At 42.5% G+C, this 16,399-nt stretch overlaps 1 protein-coding gene across 2 annotated transcripts in view; it reads left to right on the top strand.

Annotated features, from left to right (window-relative positions):
• Nucleotides 1-835: 835 nt before the first annotated feature.
• Nucleotides 836-16,399, top strand: part of LOC110529680 (protein dispatched homolog 1) — a 73,998-nt gene continuing 58,434 nt past the window's right edge. For both annotated transcript variants that reach the window (XM_021612113.2, XM_021612112.2), the window contains exon 1: nucleotides 836-979. The gene's annotated coding sequence lies outside the window, so the exon portion shown is untranslated. The remainder of the gene's footprint in view (nucleotides 980-16,399) is intronic.

Below are 16,399 nucleotides of genomic sequence, written 5' to 3'. Positions count from 1 at the left end.
ATTCCAGGCGAGGCTGGTTGAACGAATGCTAAGAGTGTGCAAAGCTGTCAAAGGCAACGGGTGGCTACTTTGAAGAATCTCAAAAACAATTCAAAATATATTTTCTATATCTTTTTTGGTTACTACATGATTCCATGATGTGTTATTTCATAGTTTTGATGTCTTCACTATTATTCTACAATGTAGAAAATAGTACAAATAAAGAAAACCCCTTGAATGAGTAGGTGCGTCCAAACTTTTGACTGGTACTTCACTTTTTTTTTTTCATATAGATTTTTTAGGGGGTGCTGCAGCACCTTTATTTCTTGTGGCTATGCCTAGCTTACTTTCTAAATTATCAAAGTGAATACATACTGCAATTCCAAACACATCTTAGTTTTGATTTTACATCTCAACATACAACAACTTGCCTAGCTGAATGTTTGTTTTTTACTTTGCTGTTCTATTTGAGGGTCCACATGTCATGGAAAATACTAACTTTATTTCTAGCAATGAGCAATGGCGGAATTGTGCCTTCAAAAAGACGCCATTGCTATTTAACTCTATTGAATGTTGAAATTGCCGAAAGGTCAGTCTCTTTGGCAATGACAAGGACTGTAACGCTAGCTGAAGAGACATGGTACTCAGTGTACAGGTACTAGTGTTTTTTATTTATTTTATTTTTTTAGATTTTCGAAACAATTAAATTTGATACATTCATACATCTTCATTTATATATATATATAATTCAATTTATCTCGTTATTTAATTCAGGTCAGTTGCTATGAGAGTTAAAAAATAAAAAACTTTTTTTTTATATATCTTAGGCGACACTTCTGCACAACTCTTATTTTGAAAGTCATTAGGAAAAAACGCTGCCTACCGGAAGTTAGAGGCGCATCGTTTACACATAGTGTCTGGTGCTAGTTTTTCCACACACTGCTATTTGATTGACTAACTACACTCAGGCAAGCACCCATCTTTGTCGGGATGAACTAAAGTAAGAAATCGTACATGCTTTTACTCTTTTGTTCTAAATAATCCCTGTGTTATGACTGCTGGCAAAATATACTGCAACAACTAATTACATTCATTGCCCCTCCTAGCCTTGCTAGCTTAGCTTGCCATTGCTAGTTATGTGTACATGTAACCTTTGCTAGCTAACGTTAGTTACCTACTGTGGAAAAAAAAGCATCATATGTTTGCGTAGGATGCTAGATTAAATTGACAAGACAGTCAATTGACCGCTCTAACAATGGAAATACATGGCATCAGAAGGGAGGCGAGATCAGGTAGGACCATTCTAGCCAATTAGAGGGCAGATAGCGCCATAGAGATAGATAGGACTCATCTTTGTATCTGTGCCATCATAGCGTCTGTGACAGCATGGGAAGCGCCACAGAGGCCATCCCCATTTTAAAGTTGCCCATTTTCTTCTTCGTTGGCTGATTGCTCCCAACTCAAGGCAATCAAATTGTATTGGTCACATAAATGTGTTTAGCAGATGTTATTGTGGGTGGAGCGAAATGCTTGTGTTTCTAGCTCCGACAATGCAGTAATATCTAACAAGTAATATCTAACAATTTCACAACATATACCCAATAAACACAAATGTAAGTAATTCCATTCCTTAGAATGGAATTAAGGATATGTACATATATGGATGAGCAATGTCAGAGCGGCATAGACTGATACAATAGAATACAGTATATACATATGAGATGAGGAATGCAAAATATGTCAACATTAGTGACTAGGGATTTCAAGTCTATGTATATAGGGCAGCAGCCTCTTATGCGCTAGGGGTAGCTATTTAACAGTCTGATGGCCTTGAGATAGAAGCTGTTTTTCAGTCTCTCGGTCCCAGCTTTGATGCGGTCCCAGCATTGATGCACCTGTACTGTCCTCGCCTTCCGGATGATAGCGGGGTGAACAGGCAGTGGCTTGGGTGGTTGTTGTCCTTGATGATCTTTTTGGCCTTCCTGTGGCTGTAGGTGTCCTGGAGGGAAGGTAGTTTGCCCCCGGTGATGCTTTGTGCAGACCGCACCACCCTCTGGAGAGCCCTGCGGTTGCGGGCGGTGCAGTTGCAGTACCAGGCGGTGATACAGCCCGACAGGATGCTCTCAATTGTGCATCTGTAAAAGTTTGTGAGGGCTTTAGGTGCCAAGTCAAATTTCTTCAGCCTCCTGTTGCACCTTCACCACACTGTCTGTATGGGTGGACCATTTCAGTTTGTCAGTGATGTGTACGCTGATGAACTTGGAAGCTTTCCACCTTCTGCACTGTGGTCCCTTCGATGTGGATAGGGGGGTGCTCCCTTTGCTGTTTCCTGAAGTCCACGATCATCTTGTTTTGTTGACGTTGAGTGAGAGGTTATTTTCCTGGCACCACACTGTCAGAGCACTCACCTCCTCCCTGTAGGCTGTCTCATCATTGTTGGTAATTAAGCCTAGTACTGTTGTCGTCTGCAAACTTGATGATTGAGTTGAAGGCGTGTTTGGGCATGCAGTCATGGGTGAACAGGGAGTACAGGAGGGGGCTGAGCATGCACCCTTGTGGAGCTTCAGTGTTGAGGATCAGCAAAGTGGAGGTGTTGTTCAGTTAAGGAAATCAGTCAAATTAAATCAAATCAAAGTTTATTTGTCACGTGCGCCGAATACAACAGGTAGACTTTACAGTGAAATGCTTACTTACTAGCTCTAACCAATGGTATGGGAAAAAAATAAGTGTGTCGTTAGGAAAGAAATAAAACAACAGTAAAAAGACATTTGAAAAAATTGTAGCAAGGCGCCTGTTAGTCAGGCTTATTGAGGTAGTATGTACATATCTTTAAATACATTCATTATGCCCTAATCTATGGATTTCACATGACTGGGAATACAGATATGCATCTGTTGGTCACAGATACCTTAAATAAGGTAGGACTGTGGATCAGAAAACCAGTCAGTATCTGTGTGACCACCATTTGCCTCATGCAGCGTGACACATCTCCTTCACATAGAGAGTTGATCAGGCTGTTGATTGTTGTCCCACTCTTCTTCAATGGCTGTGCAAAGTTGCTGGATATTGGCGGGAACTGGAACACACAGTCGTACACGTCAATCCAGAGCATCCTACAAATGCTCAATGGGTATTTAGTATTTTATTAGGATCCCCATTAGCTGTTGCAAAAGCAGCAGCTACTCTTCCTGGTGTCCACACAAAACATGAAACATAATACAGAACATCATTAGACAAGAACAGCTCAAGGACAGAACTACATACATTTTTAAAAAGGCACCTGTAGCCTAGATATCAATGTATACACACAAACTATTTAGGTCAAATAGGGGAGAGGCTTTGTGCCGTGAGGTGTTGCTTTGTCTGTTTTTTGGAACCAGGTTTGCTGTTTATTTGAGCAATATGAGATGGAAGGAAGTTCCATGCAATAAGGGCTCAATATAATACTGTACGCTTTTTTGAATTTGTTCTGGATTTGGTGACTATGAAAAGCCCCTGGTGGAATGTGTATGTGTCAGAGCTGTGTGTAAGTTGACTATGTAAACAATTTCGGATTTTCAACACATTAATGTGAGTTGGCAGGCTATGGAAGAACTGGGACATTTTCAGCTTCCAGGAATTGTCTTCAGATCCTTGCGACATGGGGCTGTGCATTATCATGCTGAAACACGAGGTGATGGTGGCAGATGAATGGCACGACAATGGGCCTCAGGATCTCGTCATGGTGTCTCAAATTGTGCATTCAAATTGCCATCGATAAAATGCAATTGTGTTCGTTGTCTGTAGCTTATGCCTGCCCATACCATAACCCAACCTCCACCATGGGGCACTCAGCTCACAATGTTGACATCAGCAAACCGCTCACCCACACGACTCCATACACGTTGTGAGGCCGGTTGGACGTACTGCTAAATTCTCTAAAAGGACTTGGGTGGCGGCTTATGGTAGAGAAATTAACATAAAATTCCTCAGCAACAGCTCTTGTGGACATTCCTGCATTCAGCATACCAATTGCACACTCCCATCAACACTTGAGACATCTGTGCACATTTTAGTGGCCTTTTATTGTCCCCAGCACAAAGTCCAGCTGTGTAATGATCAGGCTGTTTAGTCAGCGTCTTGATATGCCACACCTGTCAGGTGGATGGATTATCTTGGAAAATGAGAAATGTTCACTAACAGGGATGTAAACAAATTTGTGCACAAAATGTGAGAGAAATAAGCTTTTTGTGCATCTAAAAAATTCAGCTCGTGAAACGTGGGACCAACACTACTTTTGCATGTTGAATTTATATTTTTGTTCAGTGTAAAAATTATTATTTTTAAATCAATTGGTATGCCTATATATCATTATTTTATAAGTCCAAAAATGGATGTAGCAACTAAGGATTCTACCTTTTAACCAATGTAGGCTTTATAGCCTATGTCAAAGTTTTTAGTTGGGTTTTTCTAAGATGAGACGTGACAGTTTTAGAACAAAGTTGGTTTATTCTGAACGGTCTGGATTTGCAACGTCTCGTGTCGGCTGTTTTATCTGAAATGTTTTAAATGTGGTTTGTAATTGGTCTTTGATCTTGCATTGTCATAAAGCAGTGACATCATTTTCACTCCAGCCATTTATTTGAACACCTGCATGTAGGGTGTGAAATGGTGAGGGAGTTCCAATTTCAAAATTAATTCACCCACGAGCTCGGCTTGAAGTCATTATTCTTGATCTTTGTTGGTTTCCTCATACATAGAGCTCGCCGGCTTGTAGTCCTAAAAAAACGGAAATGAGTTACCTCTGGTTTGTTTGGCCATTTGTATGGTGGGAAAGAATAGGGTTTGGGGATAAATGCTGAAAAACAGGTTTAGGAGATCTAATACATTTTGCTCTCTGAGATAATCAGTTAGTCAATATGTATGAATTCTGAAGCCTTTCTGTGCTTGTTTTGATGACATAAATTCACAAAAGTTATGTTAGCTGGTGAAGATTATAGAACAAAACGTATAAGATCTCCTAAGCCTGTGTTTACCACATACCTTATTTTCTGCGTTTATCCAAAACCCCCATTCATTTCCCCATAGGCTTTGGCCAATGAGCCATGAAGGAGTTAGTGCCTACACAAATACTCCATTACTATTGCTCTCTATTGCCACCACTACCTGAAAGTGTCCCTTGCTTCCGACTCTTTGCAAGGAAAACTCTTGGTAGGAGCACTAATTTAAATCGACTCCTTTGACGCACACACCCAATGCCTCCAGAAGTACCTTTTTTGGGCTCGTGCTATGAGACGTAAAGAAGGAAGGGTGAAACTCCTGATTTAATGTAATGCTGCCTCGTCCAGCTTTATTACAAACAGAACATAAATCACAAAAGAATGGGTCTGGCTGTGAGGGTCAGCTCAGTTCTGGTATATCCATTAGTTCTAGGGGGCTATGCTAGTGTAAACACAGCTTGGCTATGCTAATTGAAGGGCACTTGTAGTTGGGTACCCCACACTGTAGTTTGTTGGTGGAAGTGTTTCTTAAGCATTAACTCAATAATCCATTTCTAATGCCTACTTAACATTATGAACATGAAAATAACCAACAGCTCCCTAGCTGAGTGTTTGCTGTTCTAATTGGGTAACTAGGCCTAGTGTTTGAGGGACTGAGTCAGAGAAGACTAGTAAGGGCATAGTAATCACATCACATATTTTTGCCAGCTCTTTCACAAATGTAACAATCTCCAGGTACAAGATATACTTCAATAACATTGAAACTGGGTTTTTATTTAAATCTTTGTTAGACCTATACAATTCAGATTCTGATTCATACACATTAGTCTGGCCTGACTTTTGTAAAATAATGTTTCCACAACAGAAATAACCAGAAAGCCGGCTTTTATATTGTGTGAGTGGTTAGCCTACACGGACACAGGGAGAAGGAACATGCATGTATTGTTTTTGATGCAGACATTGAGACATGAGCCTTGCTCTGTGGCCCCTGTCCCCCTAGGGCATAGGGCAGTGGGATGGTTCTAGCACAGCCATGTGGCTTCTCCTTGCTCTCCACATCATTAAAGGAGAATCCCTGAATCTGAGGCCCAGGGAGTCCCAGTAGGTCTGTTTGCCCAAGCACAGATGCCTCACAATTTACTACGGGAGTAAATTCTACAGATGGGGGGGTCTTCCTCCTGGGGTTACACACTATCCAGTTCCCAACACGGCTGCTGGATGACCCCATTTTTCACCCCCTCTAGATAAAGTTGTTGGGATGAGAATGGCCAGCCCATTACATCACAGACCAACAGTTGAGAAAACAGAATGGGGTAGGCTTCATTTCTCTTGTGGTAGAACTTCACCTCCTGCTCTCTGAACGTAAGTCTGAATGCTGGGTTTTTGGCTATGCCTGCTATTGTCTCCACTTCGGTCTTTGAAAGAACTGGAACATGAGTGGATTCTGCATGTCATTAAATGGATGATGTGGTTTTGTGTTTCTCAAATGGTCAACATTGAATTCTTAAACCTCTGTTTAATAAATGGTAGTGATACAGTTCAATGCTTTACATAACATGTTGCCTTTGCAGTTGAACTTATATCATCTTAAGAGGAATGTCGATCCCTTTTCTTCTAGAGACTTTTCCCTTATCCACTCATGTCACTAACCTATGTATTGTACACTGTTTCTGTTATATAGCCTTCTGAGGTTAAAGAACGCAGAGAATCTCAGAATATTCCACTGATTAGAACTCTACTTTGCAAATGTTTTTTTTATTTTTTATCAGTGATTCCAGAGACCAGTGGAATGAGATCATATGCTGTCAGAACTGAAGGCCAGAGCACAGAGATTACTTTCTGCCTTGTTCTGAGAACCTTTAATACATTTTAAACAGTCCCCTTGCATGTTTCACATGAATACAAACAGGCCAGTCAGATGCCCTAAGGTAGGCTCAGTCTTCACAACAGTTTCTATTGTTTAGTCTAATGGAGTATGTTTGTATTTTAATCCTTAAAAAAATGGTTTGTTCAAAATGATAAACTCAGAGTAGATCAGTCTCAGGTGATGATGAAATCCACACAGAATTTAACTGTTTTCAACTATGCCCACAAGGGGGTAGTCATATGCTAACTCAACGAGAGAGTTTGTCTAAGCTGTGGTAGGAGAAACCCCAGTACGATTTCATATTTCCGGGGGGGGGGGGGGGCAATAATTTGCCTTAGCTTGTAAGTTTTTTTGGCAATGGCATCATAAACCAATTAATGTTTACTTTTCCTCATGAACACCAAGTTAACTGAACCAACAAAATAAAAATGTGGATATGAAATCATGTGATCAGGCCTGAGGTCTTTTGTGGACTGGTGTGAGGACTCAAACAATAATCTGAAAAAGGCATCAACTCAGAGATATACTCTGATCGTAGGGACTTTTAACGTGAGAGGAGGGGAGCACATCCTGGCTGGTGGATAGGGAGGGGTGGTTGAAGTTTCCTAGATGCTGGAGGTGGGCCTAGTCTTCAGGGAACCGTGACCTATTTCCTGCCCCTGGGCTTAACATTCTGCATTGTGTCCAGGTGCTCAGAAGAAAAATGTGACCCAAAATAATGAAGTATCTGTAAGGATAGTGATGATTAAAGATGGCTTGTGTCTTATTGTGGAATGCCACTGTAATGTCAACCATATTAAAATGCCTGTAGCCTAATCAATTAATAAATGTTTAAATTAAGAGAGGGAGAGTAAATCACTAGACACTTTTTAAAAAAGATTTGTAAGGCCAAAAGTTTTGTTTTGGTGTCTGCTTAGCTATTTAATTGGTCAATAAAGAGGTTTCATTAATATCTAAAATATCCTGGTGAAACGCTAATAGTTAAACGGAGCGGTCAGGGCTTTGGTATAGCTCGTCCTCTTAACAGACAACTGCTCCCTTTTGTGGACTGCTTTGTGGACTATGGCCTTGATTGTAAATTCCTCGAGTTTAGTATGCCTGGCCAACTCCAGCACAGAACTCACATAGACTGTTACTTTTTCCCTCTCTGGAGTGTCTGTCGTATAGGAGGAGCATCTCGGAAGGGTATCTTTCCAAACCCTCTTCCACCCCTGCCACCGTTGAACAACTGGTCCGGACATCTGGCTCTAACAGCTGTTCATGGCCTCATTTTAGACGTACTGCTGTATATGCCCCAGTCCCGTGGTGGTGATCTGGAGCTATCAGCACTCTCAGGAAGCGCCATAGAGCTTTCCTACGGTCATTTGAAATGTCATTTTCAGAAGCCCAATTCCCCTTCATGTTCATTTGTATAATTGGAGAGATCTTTGGGGTTATTTTGCCAATATTCAATGTCTCCAGTTTTTGAGGCTATTCCTAGTTTATCTAGTTTGGCTCAAGACATCTTCCATCTTGCGGTGACATGGGTGAAACGGACTGGTTGGTGCCACTAAAGGCTTGACTGCACACTTGCCATCTACAGCTGATATCATTGAGTGGCTCTCATCTAGATGAAAAGGAGAGAGACGGGTGGATCTAGCCCCTGCTCCCACTTGAGTCAAACACATTGCCATTTCTAATCTCCCTGTAGCGATTTCATACTAAAACGTGGCATGGATAAACCACGTAAAGTTGTATCTCTTATGTGGAATTGAGTCTTTTTGTGTAGGAGAACTGATGGGAATCACTATGGAAATATCCCTTGGTTATTGGAAATGCTGAGATTGAGCAAGATTTGCATGACTTCAACTGTCAGATTGAAAGGACTGAGACTGGAGTAATTAGACTATATCCAGGCCTTAGATCATCTATGGGACGATGAGTCAACTCGACCTGAAGTTCCCTGCAAGTTCATGACCCTTTAACTTCAAGCCAGTGGCTCTGGAGGCAAAGCCTACTTAGTGACCTCAGCAAAGTAGCCATTGACTATATGACAAATGTGTCTTTTAGCATTGGGAAGATAAGGTAAACGGAATCAGTTTGATTTATTTCACCATTGTTTTTGTAGAGGCTCTTGGCCTGTGATTTTGAAGGTAGTGGAACTGGAACGATTTCCAAGATCATTTTTAATAACCGACAGTTTTATATTCAACTGCCACTCTTTTATATCTGTTTTCCTCTCCTTTTCCAAATGAGGAAGAACTCCAAAGTCTCTTCAACTACTTTCACATCCACTTGTCTTTAACCTTCGGTTACAGCTGAATGAATCCCTCCATCAATTCTAGGCTGAAGTTTACGATATTCATTTCTAGACACCATCCTAGGTACTGGGACAGAGCACCATCTAATGTCACCTCACTATATCACAGTCCTCTATTATAAACCTGTCCTTGCTTGATGGTCTCTGTATAAAACTTCTGTCAGCATTCACCTGGTACAATGGCATGTGGGTCGTCAGCAGGCAGGCGGATGGGATGGATCCTGGCCTCTACCAGGCAGTATATCACGTCAGCTCTCTATCACAGGGCTTTACGGAGCCCATAATTGAAACCAGGCTCCCGATAGGGCTGCTTCTCTGAATCTCTGCTTAGATGGAAGAAATCGATAGTGCATGGTGCTCCTCAAAAGTCATATGTGAAATATTAGACTTAACCATTACACTCTGCTCTCAGCTATTTGACCTAGGCCCATAGGATAAAGCAGAGAGAACAACGCATGGCTCTGTCTTTCAGATTGCCCGGTACTGCCATCTCAGTCTGCGGCGCAGCTGTCACTGTTTGTATATTTGATATACTGGGGATGCTGAAAAGAAACAGGTGTTGTATATTAGTTCCACTGTTTTATTTCCCCAAAAATGTGGACTGGAGTCAATAGAGTTGTCAGAGCACGTTATTGTAATATATGGCTATCTGACTTTTAAATTGACCATTGCTACAAACCATCACCCTCCCCCTTTCCCCCAGGAAGAAAAGGGAGGGGGGGAGATAATGCAGTTCAGGTGGACTGACCTCAAAGAGAGATGAGAAAGATGGAAATCTCTTTGAAACTTCCCCCCTCTTTCAATACGTTTCATTGGTTACCTGCAGGACACACTGTATTCTTTCAAAGTTCTTGCAGGGAAATTGGATGGGGAGTTAGTTGGCTAGCATGGAAAGAGCTCTACATGTATTTGTCATACTGTACTTGTTGTAACCTGTTGATAGGACCATAGACCTATAATCAAACTCTGATCTCCGCTTCGTCTGAGCTAAATGTGCCAAATATTCATTCTTCATTACCTGTAAATATTCCATGAACATGAGTGACGTTAAGGAGGATCCAGCCCCGCCAACACTAACCTAACACATTTTCAAAAGCTTGTCTTGCTTTGGCCCGCATGAATGCTATTTGGCTGCGAGGCCTGGGGTTGTGAGGGGTGACTGCATCAGTGTTTATCTTACCGACCCGATCCCCAAAGACAGGGCCTTATTCTCCCGCAGAGAAAAATCTCATTAGGGTTTGTTGCACAAAACACAGAATGCTGATCCCTCGCAGGCTTTTTCTCTGGGACACATGTTTCTAACTGCTGTCTGACCCGGGCTCTTGAGCTTGTCCAATCCCATTTGGCTCATGTGCCTCCGAGCCAGGGCTCAGTTACCCCGCACCCATCTCAAAAGGCTGTGTTTTTATTTCTCTCACCTTTGACCTCGTCAATAGAGACAGATCCATTTGGTACTGTATAGGGGTGGGGGTGTTTGATGCATGAACACCTCTTTGTGTAGGTGTTTTGGCCTCTATTGTGATAAATAATGCGAGTAAAGTGTGAGTAAAGAACAGTCACGGCTTGTCTTTGTCAGTGGGTTATCATCAGTGTAAGCCTGTCTGGGCCCATGAGGCATCCGATCCGCAACTGCCCATTCCTGGCAGCTATGTCTCTGTTGGTGTCTTAAGGCTGTAAATTCAGTCAATGACGTCAGGGCACTGGGCTGACACCATGCATCAAAGACTCACTTTAAATTCATGTCTCGCCTTCCGCCTGAGATGACTCTGACAATCAATAACGCTGGACTGAGGATATAGCAGTCGCCTCCGCTTGACTCCAATCTCAACCATTAATTGAAGTCTGTGCTTTTCGGGGCTGAGGATATATCTTGATGGAGAGGTGACATTGACCATAAAAGGAGGAGAAGAAATGCGCACACACACACACACACACACACACACACACACACACTGCAGCAGACTGAGAAAGGTGCTCTGTGAGAGCCCATTAGTGCTTAACAGTGAAAGGCCAGGTCCCCATAGGAATCGGTGGAAGGAAGCTATGTTGAGTAATGGTGTGCACATGGAATATGTAACTCACTAAAGAGGCACTTTCAGCACCTTGCATGTGATTTCCAAGAGACTTCAGGAGGCTGGGGTTTTGCCTCTTTTTATGAATTTAAAATGTGTTTAAGTTATTCTGTTTTGCCTGTTTCCATTGTAATTTTCTGAGGAGATTAGGCTATTTCCTGTGGTTTCACACTATGGAGTTTTTCCTTTTGTAGACACAGAATAGAAATCAATAACCTTGAGGTTGACCAGTCCGTCTCCAGTTCAAAAAGCCGCCCTGAGGCTGAGAGCCCTCCATCCTCCTCCCCTTGCAGGCAGGATGTTTGGAACAGGTGTTTGGTGACAGGGTCAAGGATGCGTTTTCTGAATAGTGTCTCTGGTTTGTCTGCCAAAGCAGTTAGGCCTATGGGGGTATATGGAGGTCCCTAGAGAGCTTGCTGGCCCATGCAGCTAAAGCATATGGCGCCCCCTGATAGACGCCAGAGTCTGTTCTCACTCCCTGTGTGCTGGGCTCAAACTTCAGCATAGCATGCACTCTTTCAAAATAGCAATTAGCCCATCTCATGATAATCTATACTAAAGCTAAGTATGGCAGAGCTAATAATGAAGAGACAGAGCGATCCCCTTTTAAAGCAGGATTTTTGTTAAGATCATCTGGTATGCCCGAAATAGCGATACTCTCAATCAATATTCAACCATTTTTTGGTTTTACGATGAGTCTTTTCTGAAGGTGTCAGTTCCCAGCAGACTTCTTCTATGAAAGCATTATGCTTTCTCAATCTCTCTGCACTAGGCATGCCTTAATTGACTGAACCCTTTTCAGTCATTGGTTGCTTCTTTTTGGCATCCATTCTGTAGTGAGACCCATTAGAATATGCCTAGTAATGGAATTCAGAGGCTGTGTGGATGGAAACATGGTCTGAATGATCATGTCAGAGACCCAGCCACTATAGAGATTCCTCTTCTGTTGGCTTCTCCTATCGTGGCCAGATGGGGCCCTAACCTGCTTGCCCTCTCTATTGCTGACTCATAGCCTGAAACTCCGCTTCCATAGCTGGGCTCCCGTCATTTATCACGTCCGAGCTGAAGCCTTTAAGAAAATTGCAGTACTTTAGTCCTCTACGTTTCCTACTGAAAGGCGTCCAAGAGTCTGAACCCTTAATTCAATAAGAGATAAATTGAAAAAATGTGCAAATGTAAGCTGTATTTGCTGGCCAGAACCTAGGAGTGGATTTCATACCCCCTCGTTCTCTGTGCTGTAAATCTTCCCAGAGTTCCATCTGCTTGGCTCCGAACAGTTAAGAAACTGTTCATTAGACTGACACAAACCAGAGAGAACCATGAGGGCGGGAAGTGGCTCTACGTACGCAGGAGTCTTGGATCGGGCCCAAGTGTCTGGCCCCTGAGGGCCTGCTGATTGGGTCACTATGCATAAGGTGGGACTGGGATGGAAAGGCTTCGGGGTCAGCTTAATCCATTTCTTTTGTTTCAGTCAACAGAGGCCTTTGTGAATTCTGAGCCCATCCATAAATTGGGCTGAAAGGCACAGCGGCTGCCAACAAACGATTGAACATGCGCTCCGTCCCCTCAAAGGAATACTGCTTTTGATAGCGGTAGCCAATGTTTTCGCTGAAATGAAGTATTTGATTTAATTGTGGTTTAAAATGGTGCGTTTCATTTCACTACTGTGAGCTGGCTGTTTGCTTTTTTTTGTCATCTTGCACTAGTTTGATGGACGACCAGAAATGTTCCTATGTCAACCAATAGAAGAAACATATTTTGGGTTGTTTAGTGATTTGATTTAAAAAGCACATTTAGCAGACAGGTTCTGATAAGACCTCTTCACACACACCCACAGCGAAGGCGACATTTGGCTTGTAATTTCCTTGGTTGTTTTACGGGATAATGGGTAGCCTGTAAGGGTAACAGTAAGTACTTGAAAGGTCTTCTCTCTTTTTTTAGTACTGCGTAAAAATCCAGGTAGCAGACAATGGACCCTAATAGATATCTATGTAGCTGTAATGTATATTAAGTAATACACAGATCAAAAATATCAACTCAACATGTAAAGTGTTGGTCCCATGTTTCATGAGCTGAAATAAAAGATCCCAGAATTCTTCCATATGCACAAAAAGCTTATTTCTCTCAAATGCTGTGCACAAATTTGTTTACATCCCTGTTAGTGAACATTGATACTTTGCCAAGATAGTCCATTCACATGACAGTTGTGGCATATCAAGAAGCTGATTAAACAGCATGATCATTACACAGGTGCACCTTGTGTTGGGGACAATAAAAGGCCACTCTCTAAAATGTGCAGCTTTGTCACATAACACAATGCCACAGATGTCTCAAGTTTTGAGGGAGCGTGCAATTGAGATGCAGACTGCAGGAATGTCCACCAGAGCTGTTGCCAGAGAATTGAATGTTAATTTCTCTACCATATACCACATCCAACATCGTTTTAGAGAATTTGGCAGTACGTCTAATCGGCCTCACAACCGCTGGCCACGTGTATGGCGTTGTGTGGGTGAGCTGATGTCAACGTTTGCTGATTTCAACATTGTGAACAGTGCACCATGGTGTGGTTATGGTATGAGCAGGCATAATCTACGGACAACCAACAATTGTAATTTGAAAGCACAGATACCGTGACGAGCCCTGTTGTCGTGCCATTCATCCGCAGCCATCAGCTCATGTTCCAGCATTATAATTCACAGCCCCATGTCACAAGGATCTGTACACAATTCCTAGAAGCTACAAATGACCCAGTTCTTCCATTGCCTGCATACTCGCCAGCAAAGTCACCCATTGAGCATGTTTGGGATGCTCTGCATTTACGGGTACGACAGCGTGTTTCAGTTAGCGCCAATATCCAGTTACTTTGCACAGCCATTGAAGAGGAGTGGGATAACATTCTACAGGCCACAATCAACAGCCCGATCAACTCTATGTGAAGGAGATGTGTCGCGCTGCATGATGCAAAATGGTGGTCACACCAGATACTGATGGGTTTTCTGATCCACGCCCCTACATTTTTTTTTAAGGTATCTGTGACCAACAGATGCATATCTGTATTCCTAGTCATGTTAAATCCATAGATTAGGGCCTAATTTATTTATTTAAATTGACTGATTTGCTTATATGAACTGTAACTCAGTAAAATCTTTGAAATTGTTGCGTCCACTTTGAGAAGCAACTTCTACCTAAAGCCCTCCTTCCACTGTTGATAGCCATGGAAGTTCTCAGGGATGAAATGGGCCCTGCGGCTTGACAAGTAGACGCCCAATTTGCCCCCCTCATTCTCACAAATGTATGCTACTTTTTACGAAGTTTGTCATTTCATCGTGTGACGCTGTCAGTGGAGCGTTGTGCGAGTTTGGAGAACCTCAAACCCAGCTTTTAGATATGCTGATATTATAACAATGTATTTAAGAGTTTTGCTCTGAGTTACTATAACATGCGTTTCTGGCATTGAGAAATATAGTAAGTGCTTACACTCCCGTTTTAAACTGATGCTCATTTTGTTTTGGATTCCTAGTGAAATGCCAGCTCAGCCTCGCTCAGTAAAGTGGCTGACTTGACGTTGCCCAGGGCCCGTCTTTAGGGTAGTTTCCTTGGTTAAAGAGGGGCTCTGTTTAAGCCACAGTCAAGGCCTTGTGTCAGAGTGTTTACTAATGTGATTCTCTGTAGCACTGGCAGCTCTTCAATCCCCATTTATATGGTCTGTCTGGGCCCTGATTGTGGAGTGTGAAGTATTGAAGGAGCTGCTAGCTTTCTCCCAGACCTGAGATGGAGTCTCCTGTTTTTTTTTGTTTTTTTGTACCCCCCTGGCCAGGTCATTACCATAAAAGAGAATGTGTTCTCAAAGGGGCACCCTGTTAAATTAAGACAATATTCCTTCTACTCCTCCTCTTCCTCCAGATATCAGAATATGAAATGTACAATAAGGTGAAATTGTTGTTTTAATGGTAACCTGATGGGACGATGCCTTTTGGCCTCGACTTTAGCTTGGCTTTATTTCCCCTCTTTACTCTCCTCAGTCCACCCTGGTCTACGTAAGTGATAACAGTGAAGAAAGGCACATTTCCTCAGTTTCCCAACATTTCGTCCAATATGTATTTTTTTCTTCTTTGGCTCATGACCTCTTTTTGTCAGAGACGAGTACAGTCTTTTTTTCCCCCTCTTTCAAAAACAAAAGCTTTTCAGAGGAGCTCTTATGGCCAGCCAGCTTTTTACTGACACACACACTTGGCGAGGAGGTGGTAGTCTTACTTCACCCTTACACTGATGCTGTTCTTGATCGTCCCTGGCTGTCAGAGCAGAGCGGACGTGAGCCCTCTCACGGAAACACCCCAGGAGTCAAGGGCACCTCTTGAAGGTTCCTGCTAGAGGGAGTGGCGGGATTAATGCTGACTGACTTCCCTGTTGGTGCCTTTGACGCAGGCTCCTCCAGGTTATCACCCCAACTTTGGCACTGCATGTGTTCTCATTAGACTATTGTGGAACCTTGTAGCCATCTGCAGCAGTTCTTACAGCAGGCCAGGCCACTGATTGTGGAGTGTAAAGTATTGAAGGAGCTGCTAGCTTTGAAGGAGCTGTTAGCTTTGAAGGAGCTGCTAGCTTTGAAGGAGCTGCTAGTATTGAAGGAGCTGCTTGCAGACCTGAGCAAAAGAGTCTCCTGTGTTTTGCTGGACATGGCATGCTACCAGGCAGCCCCCTCATCCGTTAGAATGGGAGACTGGTCTTTGTCAGTTGTCTACTTGCACCCAAGCTTGCCCCTGAGTCATGTCATTCCTCCTGTACTGTAAACACAGGGATTTGATGGAACCCTGGAGACGGTGAACCCACTGGTTGCCATTTAGATGGGAAATATGTGCTTTATCTCCAGGGTCAATCACATTCTTATTTATGGCTGTTGTGATGTTTTCATTGATCGTACTGTTGAAGACATGAACACTCATTTCATCAGCACGCAACAGTTTGATGCATGTTCACTTGCAGTCTGACTTGTCTTCAACCAAATTATACAGACTGCCTGGAGTCCTTCAATTCACGCTATGTGAATATGTGCAAATCATTTCATTTCAAATGTATTTTAGAGCACACTTCTAAAAGTAATATTTTCCTATCTTTGTTTGACTAACTTCTCACAGGTCACAAATCCCTTGTTGGTTAAGCTGTTCAAAACCCCTCTGGTTCATTTAATCTGTTATTTTTCACT

This window comes from Oncorhynchus mykiss, chromosome 8 (assembly GCF_013265735.2).
Source record: "Oncorhynchus mykiss isolate Arlee chromosome 8, USDA_OmykA_1.1, whole genome shotgun sequence".
Classification (NCBI taxonomy): Eukaryota; Metazoa; Chordata; class Actinopteri; order Salmoniformes; family Salmonidae; genus Oncorhynchus; species Oncorhynchus mykiss.
Note: the sequence above shows the minus strand (reverse complement) of the source record. Positions and strands in the feature narration are given on the sequence as shown.